Raw genomic sequence first — 14,212 nt, 5'->3', positions numbered from 1 at the left:
CTTTGACTGACAAAGTTAGTCTTGCTTCATAAATGAGTCTGCTTTACAGTGAGTCTATGTGGAAAAAGTGTGAATTTCAAGAAAGCATTATGTTTGACGTGAAGAAGCAGTTTACAGGAAATTCAGTGTCATCTTTGGTCACAAAATGTCTCCATACCTCAAAAATAAACAAATACTTTTTTTTTTTTTTTTGAGTCATAGTAGTCATTCTTAGCTGGCACACTGTTTCAGTTAAGTATAATTTGCCCTTCTTTCAAAATCGTAGGTGAAGGCACAGCCTTAAAACTGGCAAACTGAGGTATAGACTTAATTGCATTTTTTTCTCTTATTTACTAATTCGGGGTATTTTGGGGGAACTGGCCCTGAACTAGCTCCTCACGTTCTGGAGAACCGCGAACACATTTTACTCTGTATCTAGATAATGTTTTAAACCTGAACATCTCTAGTGATTGGTAGTTCAGGTAATTTTAATGTGAGGAGTTTGACTGCTGAAGACCAGTTCATCATGTTATTCTAGCTTTTTCCTCAGAGCATCATTCTTATTATAAAACAGTTCTCATTAACTGTGAAGGAAGCTTGTCAGTTAAATAAATAAATAAAAACCCTCATTAACTTTAAAAAATCTCTATATTCTTAAATAAATTTAAAACCACATGAAAGAACATAATGCACCACTGCTTGCATGGCTCTTTGAAACTTGGTGTAAATAGGAGAAAATTAGTCCTGCCCTTGATGAGCAAGCACCCTTTCTTCTCTACTGTTTCGCTGTCTACATGAGCTTAAAGTTTGCAGAAAGTGAAACCTGCAAAGGAAAACAAAGCCAGAGAGCATGGACGAGGAGCAGACAACCCTGCAGTGACCCCCAAAATCTTGTTCCACACTGCACAAGTTATGAACCTTGTTAGGGCTTCTAGCTTCTCTCTGTTGTAAATTAATCTCTGGATTCTCCCTGAAGTGTGGAGGATGTGATGGATCAAGAGTGTTTTGCAGCATGAGTTTAAAGCGTAAAAGGGGTTGATTTGCTTTGAAGAGGCATCGTAAACTGAGCTAAGTTTACCAGGATTTGGGTAGGCGGTTGCTGTCAACAAGGGGCACGACTTCTGCAGCTCACCTGGCGGAGGGCTCGGTGGCAGTAGGCTGCGATTCTGTTTGGTTTTGTGGTAGATTGTCTCTCCGATTAGAGGCTGAAGTTGATTTCAGTGCCGTTGGTGGTTCCCACTTCTGAACCTCGTATGGCCCCTGACTGACCAGCACTGGGATCTAGATCCATGTCGTGGCCTAGTCTTGTGCCATCCTTCTTGTTTGCACGTGGGCTCGCCAGCAGATCTTGTGTGTGTGAAGGATGCTTCTCTCCTGTGAAAACCTGAAAAGAGAGAGGAACTCCCAAAGGCTTCTGTCCCCACAGCTTTCTAGAACAATTTAACGGAATGGGTTTTCTGAGATTTCCCTTCCTTTATGGTGAAGTTAATGTTATGAATGCAGCAGTGGTTTTAGTTAACGGCTTCTCAGGGTTGTTGATTTTCTAAACTTCAAGAACCAGATCAATTTGGAACTGAAATTGATCTCACAGTTTCGGAAATAGCAGCTTGACTGCTTGAACTATGAACCATCAGAGCTTTGGGGGAGCTGAATTACCTTGTCTAAAATGTCAAACTGTTTCAGTTTTGGCATTTGAATTAAAACATGAGTATCTTAGTCAAGAAGTAGCCACATGTTTTCATGTCATCTCTGCATATACTTCATTGTATCTGACATACGCAGGGCAGTAGCTCTGTGCCCATGTCCACAGGATGTCTTAGCAATAACCATACCTCAGCATTTCTTATCTGAGTGTTTTTGGAGGCTGAAGGCTAACAGCAGCAATGGAGGACTGTGTTTAGGGCCTTCTCTGTGTAGTTTTGCTTGAAAGCCTGTGCACTGAAAAGTTTTTGGCCAGCTTGCCTGAAAGAATTTGTTTATAATATCCGTAAGTTTCCTTTTGCCCCAAAAACGTGTGGGCAACTGATGATGTCCCATGGTGCCCCAAAATCCTGTCCAGCTTCACAGTGAGCACAGCCACGCAGTGCGAGTGGGCAAACTGTCTTGTAAGCCACCCAAATGTCTCTTGTTTTTGAGGTAGTCCTGCAGGTCATCCCAGTTGTGACCTGCTTTGGTTATCTCAGTAGCCTTTCCCTAAAAGAAGCTTGTTTCTCTGAATGGGTTTCAAACTCTTTCCTGTGCCTTCTGTAAGAGACCAAGGGCACTCAGGATAATAGTCCATCTCCAGCTTGGTGGTAGGATAAAGAGGTGCGACCTCCTTAAAGAGTGATGTGAGACATGCTTGCTAGTTAAGCTGACACCTCACGTGTGCAAGAGCAAGCAGAATGGAGCCGTTCATACCGTTTAAACAGGGAGGCAATATGTGGTCAGAGATGTCTGAGTAATAGCATTGCTTATGTCTAACTGAGGCAGGGCACAAAAAGGTGGAAAGCAGGTTAGGATAGTTTACAGAGAGAGGTGACTCTTCAAGATTAAACCATTGCTGATTCTGAGGGGAGCAAAGAAACTACAGTAAAAGAGTTACTTAGCAGTACGGAAATGTTGTATAAGTGCAGGTTCATCCTTTGCAAAAACATGGCTTATAACGCTGTAAATCATCTCTAAGGTAAGTGAAGAAAGGAGGAGTAAACAAACAACGTTTTTGGAATCTGTCCTGGTGACCGCTTGTAATGCAACAGCGTGGAACCGTGAGAGAGTCAACACTTCAGAAGAGCAAAAGCCTTGGCTGAGACCTTGACTTTAGAGGACACTGAGTGGTACTTTAATTAAAAAAAAAAAAAAAAAAAAAAGAGAGAGAGAGAGAGAGAGAAGGGCCCCTACCCATGTGTTTAGAAACAAAAGATTGTTAAATCTTACAAAATACTTTCACTGCGTAGATATATGGTCTTTGTAACAATTCTTCTGCAGTCTTTCTAATAGTTATTTCTCAAGTAATCCTGGGAAAGTTCAAATTGGACTATTTGCAGTCTTAGTTTTGATGTAATCTTTGTGCTGTGAATGATGACTTAGCATGTTTGTTAAAATAATTTGTGCTTCGTAGCATACAGAAACCAGTGCCATTCCTTGCTAAGAAATCGAGAAGCCGTACTCCAGCTAGTGAAGCACAGTTTTGTGTAAAGCAATATCGAAGCATCCTTTACTGAAACAGAATCTGTCGCAATTCCTCTTGGTAGCCAGCTGCCTGCTGTGATTGCCAGGAAGGTGTTAGACTGGAGGACATAAGCCTGCGTGTTTTCGGCTTGGTACTAGGACCCAGCGTTTGAGACTGTTTGCGTTCAGCCTCATTTCCTGCTCCTGTAACTGAGATGGCTGCTCCCTTTTCGTTGCAGTGTGTTCCTTCTTTCTCCTGCGCTGCTTTTTTTCAGAAAGATAAAATCTTGCCTTTCAAAGACAATGACCAGAAATTCCTGTTGTCACTAATAGTTTTTGTAACCTCCTGAGTTCTCATGTTTCTTGTAATGCTGATGATTTTCAACCTCCTGAGTCTGTAACTGGCAAGGCAATCTTTTGGGCATGTTCTGGGGAAACTCTTCCCCAAATATTCTTTGTTGCTGATTGTTAGCTGATTTTTTTTTTTATTACTGTTATTATTTTTTATCAGCATTCCTTGTGTCCTTTCAAGGCACTATCTATGCTGCACGTGTGTACTGAAGCTCACTTTTTTCTTTGAAGTAGTTAAGGATGCTTTTGTGAAAGACTGCCTGATAGGCCAGAGAATTTTGTGCCTTTTAATTAGCCAAAATTAGCCAAAAGTCCTGGCTAACATCTGCATGATGTGAAAACCTTGTCTTATACTGCGGTTCTGCAGGAAATTCAACCAACCTAATGGCTCACTGCTGTCTGAAGGAGGAATGTGTCTTCTTTTTCTACCTGCTTCTAGCCACCTTTCCCTTTCCTCTGAGCTGGCTCTGGTATTTGTTGGAGTGAGCCACTTGAATTCACTAATCTAGCAAAAAAACCCAACCCCCCCCCCAAACCCTGTTCAGCTGCTTCCCGCTCCCCCCCCCCCCCCCCCCCCTTGCTTGGGATCAGAAATTAAAATGGCTCACAGCAAGGTCTCGTGAGCGAGCTGATAGAAAGCAAGGGGAGTCCAGAGCGGTGCGGCTAGGCGGTGGGAGCTGTTAGGGCATCCTTCCACAAGAGGCAGTGAAACCACCGGAGGGTTTAAACGCTTTGCAGCCCTCCCAGACTACAGTTCGTATGAAGAAACCAGGCTCTCTTTAAAATGCACCTGTTTGCTCTGTTGATCTAACCTAGAGAGCATTTTGTGAACATGACTTTAGAGTTTGGGTACTAAAGGGATCAACGCTATAAAATACTGTAAACACATTTGTTTTGGTTAGCGGAGAAGGACTCCTACTTGGCTGTGCAAAGTTTGCAATAGTTCAGAGGATCATCATGAATCTGCATTTGACCCTAATAGTTTTTCTGGAATGGAGCACAGAACTTGCTGAGATTTGTGTCCTCCCTTGAGCTTTGCACTGTTTTGCACTGTTTGCTCCTGAAGTGCTGCATCAGGGTGAGTCTTTGGGTTTGGGGCACACGCAGTCTCTGTGCTCAGATGATTTTTTGGAAGAACTATGTTATATCGCCTCAGTGGTTGGCTTGGCCTCCTTGCTTTCTTTCATTTCTCCCCTGTGGTTGAGCAAGTGAGGCTCCCATGGCAGTTGTATTTGTTCAGGCTCGGCTTTGGCCTGCGAAGGGGGCTCTGGTGATCTGTGCATTGTTAAAATCCAGGAGACCTTTGTCTTGAGGGAAGCAGCTGACTCCACCAAATACCTCCAGTATTGGAAGCGAGCTTAAGAAGCAAATGTTTGTCTTCAGAAGAAAAAAAAAAAAAAGAAGAAGAAGAAGAAGAAGAAAAAAAAAACCCTCTTCAGGCAGGAGAGCAGTGCTTTTTAATTAAAATGGCTGGTGGCTCGGTCATATGCTCTTGAACACAAGCACAAGGGTTACTTTTTCTGCAGAGCTTTAGGCAGGAATTTTCAATGGGGGGAGTTAAGGGTTCAATTCCTATTTAATTAGAGTGAGATTTGCTCCCTACCTTGGTTTTCTTTGAAAATCCAGGCCTTAAACTCTGGCAGACGTGAATTTTCATTGCTTATAAGGGAGGATAAACATCAAAAGGCTAATGTTTAACATTTTTATGTAAGATTGTATGCTCTGGTATTTTGTGTTCTCTCTCTCTCTCTCTCTCTCTCTCTCTCTCTCTCTTTTTTTTTTTTTTGTTAGCTTTCTTTGCCAAATACCACTTTCTTTCTCTACCAGCTTCTGTATCAGAAAAAATACACTAACAGATCGTGCTAATTTAAAGTTTAAAAAGAAAAAAAAACTTATTTGCTAGAATATTTAGAGGCTTGAAATTTAGTGGAACTAAATCTGATGGTAAATAACATTGATCTCAAATCTTGAAGTATTTAACATGCCAGTTGCCTAAATGACAATGTATTTCCTTCCTGCTTTATAGAAATGATTATCATCTGCCAGAGAGTGCTGTTGGGATTGCACTCTTTTCTAATTCTGGTTGGCATCAAGTGCAAAGAGCAGTCCTTGCATTTGGGTCAGTACATGGAGGCTGGCTCAGATTCCTGCAAGAAGTGCGGGCATCTTTCCCGGTTGTGCAGCGATGGTAGACTTTCTGGTGCCTGTCCAAGTTTATATTAAAAAGCATTGTAGCTTTTTTCTTTTTTGGTACTAGCTCACATCTGTCTGTGCCAAACTCGACATGTTGGCCAGTGATTTCCTATCTCTACAGTAGTATCTCCAAGAGATGTAGCTCTCGGAAAGGGGCCAAGAGGGATTATGATTCTTTTTCTTCCTTCATGTATGAATAGGCAGATACAAAGGGAGAAGGGAGCACATGGCAGGCTCCAGAGCTGGCAGCATTAAGTTTGAGCATGCAAATGATTTGAAGCATCTGATTTAAGCAGGTTTCATCCTGGGTGCTTTGTTTTTCTCATGATACTCCATTCCAGCAGTGCGTGGAGCAGATTCATTTCAAAGGCCATAAAAACGGCACCAGCGGTTAGCGCTTCGTCCAGTCCGAATTCTGGAACACCTACTACAGCCTTCAGTTTGCTGCATGCTGTTTTCCACTTCCCCGTAACAAGCCTTGATTAGGAGGCAGCTGTAGTAAAACACCTCAGGTGTTAACAGCTGAATTGGTCTGATGGTAGAACCACAGCATCCAATTTAGAGCACGCTGCTGCCGCTTCCATTGTGCATTTGGTAGTGTTCCAGGCTGGGAATTGCTCTTTGAGGTCAGATTTGCCAAATAATCTCTTGATGGGCTGTCTTAACATTTCACTATGTTTTGCATGTGCTTGGCTCTAAGACAAAGTAGACTAGACTGCTCTCTTGTGAGTCTGGGTTGGTGGGTATGTGCTATGAGACCAGACTAATAGGTAACAGTTGTTTTATCTGCATCTGACTTTTTTTTTTTTTTTTTCCTCCTGGCAGTTTCTATCACTTCCTCATACTTAGAATGAGGTGATTTGTCTTTGGATAATTATTAAAGATGCATTGTTGAGTTAGCTTGAGAATATGCAGCTTTTTTTGTAAGTTTAAGCTCCAGCTGTTACATTTTGCCTTGCAGACCTTTTCACTTGTTAGGTATTTCCCTAGTTTCCTTGGTTTTCTGGAGGAGGTTAATAGAAGGGCAAAATGGAGAATAATTTGTGGTGACTTATAATTCCTTCTGGCTTCTTCTCCATACTGCTGCTGCCCCAGCCACTTCATCTGCCACCACCATGTTAAGCTAGTCTATCGCTGCCACGTCACTAGGAACGTTTCATGAGTTTTGTTTTGTTCATTTGTGATAGTCCTGCTGCAGAGCTCCGGCACAAATGTCTCCTTACCCTGTAGTCTGTGGGATGATTCAGGGCAGTCTTAGTGGATCAGGGCATGAGTACAGAATTTTGCATTTGCAGGTCGTTAGATCCCTAGTAAATGACTGTTCATTCTACTGTGTGCTTCATAGTGTGGTTTTGAAATTAAACCCTTTTCCCTATCATCTCAACTTAAAATGACCACAGGTTTTTTTACTGTGCTTGCTGTGATTGTATAGATTCTTCTTCAGTTGTTCAAATTCTATAATATACTCTTAAATATCATGATAACTTGGATAGCCTTTGACATTGCTTAAGATAGCAGGTCTATTAAAACAAAAAAAAGACAAAAAAATGAGCTTTGGGTATGGTTGCCCATGCTTTGCTGCTCTATAGTTCTGTATTTCAAATGGAAAAAAGATAATGTGGGCAACTTGGGAAAAGAAGCACTGTTCTGAGGCCTGTGATGCCTTTCATTTTTTCCAGAAAGCTCCTACAAAGGAGAAAATATTTGGCTCCAGTCCCTTTTTCAGGAGAAACTATCGTAGTACTCAAGCAGGGAAGTCCTTTACTAAACATATGTGTAAGTGGGGAGACCTTTTGCAGATGTAAGCTGTGTAGTCCACTGGATTCCTCTGTGTGTCTGCAGCCATCCCTGAGGCTGGCAGTAGCAGTCCCGTTCATCAGATTTCCCCGCAGGGAATTGTCAAGATGGCTTCGAAGATCTGCAATTTGAATGTGATCTGGATGTCACATTCATCTCTCCCCAGACTTGTATTCCCAAAGAAAAGGGTTAAATTCTCCATGAGGTGTAACCTGGGTGTTAGCAAGCTGTGGAAATCCCTGGTCTGCTGAGCAGTCATCTCTCTCCTTAGATGAGCGGTGTGAGCCTTTCGTCTTGAAGAGGTTTGAGAGCTGCCATCATACATTGATGTGGGATTGACAGTACCCTCAAGGTCTTAACGTATTTTAAATAAAAAAAAGCATTCAAATTTTGATACAATCTTTATTTCTGTGCTTTTTCTCAGCATTACTTGTTTATTGCTCCGGGCGTTCTTGTTGTACAAAGATGTCACCTGTTTGGGGGAAGTTTGAAGTTCTTTGCTTTTGGTGATACCTTGGGTCAGTAAAGCTAATTATATAAATGGTCAAATATTTTTTTGTATACTTTGCCATATGCTGTATTTTCCCTGCAGTACCTTTTGTATTATACTTGTACCGTAATATCTTTCTCCTTTTGTGGGTAGTGTTTGCTTTATTAGTCTCTTATGAATTCTCCTCTTCATCGGTCTGTTGGACTCTGAATTCTTCCTGTACCCCCATTTCATTGTTTTTTATTAAGGCGGTGACTTGAGTGCTGCGAGGTGTATTCCACATTGAGGCTATGCCACTGCTATTATACAACAAAGTTTGCGTTACTTACTCCTCCTTGCAGTCAAATGTCTTGTCAGCGATGTTTGTTTTGGGGATTAAAACTGTGAGTTGAGCAGAGATCCCCATTGAATTGTTCCAGGCCAGCTAAAGTTGTTCTTTGAGGAGTGTCTAACCTAAAATTTGTACAAGAAGTCTGTTTACCCTTGTGATTACTTGGCATTTATCACATCAAACCTCGTCTGCTGTTGCGCTGCCCAGTAACCTCACTTAGTTGAGTCTGCTTGAAATTCCCTGGCTTCCTCTTGGTTAACATAAACATTACTGTGTTAAAGATAGCACTGCCTACCCTTCCTCTCCTTCCAGACCATTAATTAAATGCTCCAGTGCTTGCATGTATTCTTTAATTGCAACTTAGTTTTTTCAAGGAGTAGGAATCATTCCATTGGTTAAAGATAAATGAATGTTTGTGTGTGGTTTTTTTTAACAAATTCATAGTTCAAAAACATGGAAATTAAAATATTTTTCATAAACATTTTATTAGAAGGCCTGTTGGTTCCATGTTTCTTTTTTCTTTTTCCTGTGCTTTTCCATTTACTGAGGAGACTTGCACAGCAGCTTGAGGCAGCTGATCTTTGACCCGACTGACTGGGATGCTTGGGGTTACTTGGGCAACACAGACCTTTCCCGTGGGTTAGAAGAAAGGACGGGACAGAGAAACGTCTTTCCTTGGACAGATGCAGTCTGCCAGCCCGGATCCTGGACATGTACAAGGGTGGTTAGAGGGGAATTGGTATGATCCGTTGAGGTGCGGCACTGTTAACCTTCTGCCATAACTGAAATTGGCCATTTATACAAATACCGTTTCTTATCTCTTAGGCAGTTCTTGAGGCTCGATAAGGTGCCTTTCACCTTGTAGTGAAGTCTTTGAAACTTGGGAAAAAAAGCATGAACAGCTCTAACGAGATGCAGCCTTTCTTCAGCTACACTGATTTCAAAACCTTATAATGATCTCTGGAATACTTTGTTCCAAGTTAAATCGCTCTTTCAGAGAGTTTCTGTCTAGATCTACTGGATTATAATTTCCCAGACTGCTGTTTCGAAAGAGGGCCAGCGAGACTTGGTTTGCATGTGGGAACGCGGGAGTGAGAGATGCCCGGCTGCTTGTGAGGTGCTGGGAGGATGGTGCCGTGAAGGCGGTCGCGCAGCCTGCCGCTCCTCTGCCACTTGGTCTCTTAGGACCGTGAGGATCCATGTTGGGTCCGTGTTGCGTTATCCAGCTCCCTTCCAGTACCACCGAACTTCTAAGATATTCTGACTTCCAGTTCAGTCCAAGTCCAGTGCTGTGGCGCTCTTGATTTTGAGAGAAATGGATGCTGGCATCTCCTCACAGCTCAGATTTTAAGGAACTGATTTTTCAGGCACAACAAGGTATTTACATCCTTCGTCCTAGTAAATGTTTTTAGTGCTTAAATTGCGTGGGAGATCTGCTCTCATGGAGACTTTGGCCTCTGGTGCTCCAGCTGTGCAGGTGAACGTCAGCAGCCTTTCCCGTTGGAGCGCTGTTAAGAGACCAAGAAAAGTTTCCCCTTTATGGAAAGTCTGTCCTGCCAAAGACGATGATCTCTGCAGGACTAATTAAAGCTCCAGCATTCAGCTGTAGGATCAGTGCAGTTTCCTGTCTCGGAACTGGGATTTATACCAAGACTGTAGGTTCAGTAGGATCAGCTTTTTGGAGGCGTCTGTTGCTGTTTCCCTGTGTGACTGTTCAGGTTTCTTACTTACCCTAAGCTAATGCTGGGCTCTTTCAGAGTAGGGTGGCACTCGCTTTATGCACAGTCTTCATTACCTTTGTAAATCAGTGGTGTGGGGTATTTTTGTTCTTAATTTTTGGTTTTGCTTGTTTTGCTTTTTTTAGCGTGAGGCTTTTTTTGTTCTTTTGCTTTTAACACGAAGAGCTCTAGGAGGAGGGATGTGCTGTTTCTGCTCAATGCCAGCCGGGTGGTGGAAGTAACGGGGGGGCCTCGGGGCGCCGCGTGGTGTGATGTGCCGTGCCGTGCCGCCCACCGGGGATCTCCGTGGGCTCCTGCCGAGTTCCTGCCGCCTCCGGCAGCGGCAGCAATCAGAGCAGCAGATAGGCGTTGTATTCCTTACGGCTTCTCCGAGGGGAAACGTACAGGAAGTCAGTTAGTTTCATAGTGGGCAAAAAACACTAAGAGTTGAAGGTTGTTCCCTTTTTCTACTTCTGGTTTTCAATTTTGAAATGCCGCACGGACTAGCTGTTTACTCTGTGCAAGGTCACTTAGGACCTGAGTCTGCATTTTACTGATTTCCCAGGCTCTGCAAATATCAAGGTCGGCTTAGGTTTATATCAGCTTCTTGGAGTAATTTGTGCTTCCTTTCTTGTCATGCTTTATGTATGTGTTTCTACATTTCCATTAAAATGTTGTATGATTAGTGTATTTGCACCTGAAGCATTGTTTAAGGACGTACCTTCACTAGTTCACGCTGTACTTAATTATATTTTTAAAAGAAATGTTGTGAAAGTAGCAAGAACACAAGTAAAGATGTACCTACAGAAACTGCCAGCTAAATGAATTAACATTCGGATGAAATGGTTGTTTGTGGCTTTCGGAAACACTAGGATTATGAAGAGTATTAAACTGTACAATTCACAGTGGAATTTGCACTTGGAAGTTGAATCTCAGCCCTGCGAATGAAAGACTTGGTTCTTCCTAAAACTCTTAGCAAGCAGAAGACAAGCTTATCGAGTACAGATCTACAAATAAATGTGCTGGATTCAGTTACAATTAAATCAGGCTGTATCCCTTAAGTAAACTGTTCCGGAGATCTTTTTGTCTCACTTGATTTAAATCTAAGTAAACAAGCAGAGGGAAAGCTTGTGCAGAATATTCATAGAGAAGCCTAGAATTAAATCCCTTTTTTACGCAATACAGTGAAAGGGCCTTTTGTCTCTGCTGCGGAGGAAGTCATTCAAGAAGCTCACAGGCCAGGCACCATATTGAAGACCTAGGCTGCTGAAGAGAAAAGTGTCAAGTCTCTTTACAGCACCTGCCCAAAATACCCATCTCCCCCTCTCATTGGTACAAGGAGGTGAAATCCTTTCTGGGGGCTAGGCGACCCTTTGGGAGCGAGACGTTGTGGCCATCTCTTATTCCCGCTAGGAGAATAAAGTGGCAATGCTGCTTTGAGGCAGGGCAGTCTTGGAAACTATTTATAGATACGTGCTACTTTCTGAAAGAAAAAACTGTGTTGAGGAATTACAAAATAACCATTAATCCCATTTTGTTAACACCTAAGGATTAAAAAACACTACATAAACAATCCCAAGGTTTATAAAAATATACTTTATTTTTTCTCCCTTTTTAAGCTTTTGGACTACAGAATACGTTTCCAAGCCACTCATTTCAACAGTGAGGGCCCAGCTTTTTCCGTGAACTCGAGATCATTTGATATGCTCCTGAGTTCAGCAGCTCTGTTTAAGACATGCCAGTGGTGCCTTGGACTTTAGTCTGGGACTTGTAGTATTTTAAAATGTAATTCCAAAGTCTTTCAAAAACTGTTACATATTTTGCCTAGTTGTCATGAGACTGAGTACTTAAAAATGCAGTTAGATTGATATCCTCTGCTGGCCTTATGCTGCTTTTGATCATTGTATTTTTTGCCCAGAACTTATTTGAGTCTGGATTTCAATTATAACCTCAATAAAGAGCAAGTTTTCTTCATTAAAATATTCAATAGTAAAATGCAATAGTAACTTGCTCGTTTTTGCCTCTCATATCATGAACTGAATTTTCTTTGCTTTTAAAACAAACTACATTAAGATGGGGCTGTTTGAGTCATATTTGTAATTAAATGCAAATGTGATTGCGATCTAGTAACTACAAAAGGAGCATTATAAATCTGAGAAGCTGCATAAAAAAAAAATCAAATTTAAGGCACTCAAACATGTTATGTTCTTGAAATGCCGTTGAATTGCTCGTAGAACTTCAACCTTTGCTTTTTTCCCCGTTTGTGGAGACCCTGATATACCTTTAAAAATTTATTTTCCTCTCTGATGGTGGAGAGGGAGAAGTAAGCAGTAGCTGTATAGTTAAAAAATAGGGTTATTGCAAACATGTCACTCTGCCTTTTATAGAAGTGGCATATGAGTGATAGGAAGTAAAAACAGTCCCGAAGTATTGCTGGTGACGCCTGCGATGGAAAGTTAAAAACAGCTGCACAAAGTTTACGTGAGGGAGTAGTCTGCCCACCTTTGCTAACTGCAGTCTGCATTTCAGGCGTTGCTCAGCCAGCCGCGAGGCGAGTGATTTTGGGAAAAGCACAGCGGCCGGAGCGCTCCTCACGCTTTCACGGTATCAAGTGAAAATTGGCTGCAGTCGAAAGGAGGATGCAGATGCTGCAAGAATGTTTCTGCAAAACAGTTCTGCTCTGAGCGCGCGCTGGTCAGAGCGTGCGGGCTTTGATCTGCGTTGGGCCCCCTCCAAGAATAAGAGGAAAAAACCTTTTATAATCAAATAACGTCTTGATTATTTTTTTGAAAGGAAGTCAGTTGTGTTGATGAGTGCTGTGATACGCACGACTGTTAGGCACCAGTCTGAGATAACTGACTCGCTTCAGTTTGGTTACTGATAAGCTAATGGATTTGCTAATAATGAAAGCTAATGAACAAATGACTTGCATTATGACACATGCATTGTTTTGGTTTTTATAATGAAGAGACTTATGTTTTGCAGATAACAGTCCTTTGGTATTATATTTTGCCCCTAACTGTTTTACTGAGTAACTCAGCATGGGGTTTCATTCTGAAAACTTTGCCATTATTATTACTATTATTATTTTTCCTTTTTTTCTTTTTTTTTTTTTTCCTCCAAGTGATAAAATCCTGGTTTTGAAGTAGTACTGCTGGAAGAAGATTACACAACATTTGCACAAAACAAAGTGCAGCTGTGTAACTTGATTATTTTTTGTTGTCTTTTGCCACTGAGGGGAAAAATCCAGGGCTGACAGGACCAAAGGCTAAGAATTCTTGAAGTGTTTTGGGAACAAAAGGAAGAGGAATCACGGCTTGGCTGTAGCAGATGGAGATGGTTGCGGCTTGTGTTTTTACATTCTTACCAGCAATAAATATTTTAGTTCTGTGTGTCAAAATAAGTCTACGTTTGTGTACTAGCATCATAATTTCCAGGCCATTCATAAATGAGGCAACTACTAAGCAACATCTAGTAAGTATTTTTAAATTGGCAAACCTGGATACGCTGTACCCCAGGAAGTTGGCAGGGAAGATCAGTGGCCTACTCTTGAATTTCTTATTCCTGGAATACTAGGGAAATTCCAGACAAATATGTGTGCAGCTGATACAATAGCTGGAGATGACGAATGGGAGGATCTTAGTAATAGCAATATAGTTACTTAAAACAGTCTTGGCCAAAATAATGGAAAGCTGCTGTGGGCTACTAAAGGAGGGGGTGGTGTCAACTTAAAAAAATAATAATAATAAAGGGGGGGCCAAATCAAATCTAGTTTTATTCTCAGATAAAGGGACTTCCTTTGGTGCTATGTACATCACATCAACATTTTAGGAAGGATGTTGAAAAGCAGTAAGTTATAAGGAAGCTCGGTTGGTTGGTTGGCTTTTTTTAAAGAGAGATTTCAGGGTTAGGTTTCTCAGTGTAACGGGAAGGGAGGAGACAGTTTATCAAGAAGATGATTGTGGACTGTGAGCAGTACTTAGTGTTTGCACATGTGTGCTTATATACCATGCTGGGACGAAACTAGCTGGTGCTGAGCCATTATTTTTAGCTTGTTGAAGAAACTCAAAGTAAGAATGAATGACTACAAGCTTAAGCTAAACAATTTCAGCTTAAAATAGTAAACCATGCAGTTTGAATAGGGAAGATGAATAACTGCTGAAATAAACTATTGATGCAAGTGGTAGGTTTTCCACATCTTGA

At 41.6% G+C, this 14,212-nt stretch overlaps 1 protein-coding gene across 2 annotated transcripts in view; it reads left to right on the top strand.

Moving 5' to 3' along the window:
- NOTCH2 (notch receptor 2) overlaps nt 1–14,212 on the top strand; it is a 92,602-nt gene that overhangs the window by 30,919 nt on the left and 47,471 nt on the right. The window lies entirely within an intron of this gene.

Source organism: Dromaius novaehollandiae, chromosome 8 (assembly GCF_036370855.1).
Source record: "Dromaius novaehollandiae isolate bDroNov1 chromosome 8, bDroNov1.hap1, whole genome shotgun sequence".
Lineage (NCBI taxonomy): Eukaryota > Metazoa > Chordata > Aves > Casuariiformes > Dromaiidae > Dromaius > Dromaius novaehollandiae.
The sequence above is the reverse complement of the archived record's forward strand: the minus strand, read 5'-3'. Positions and strand labels throughout refer to the sequence as shown.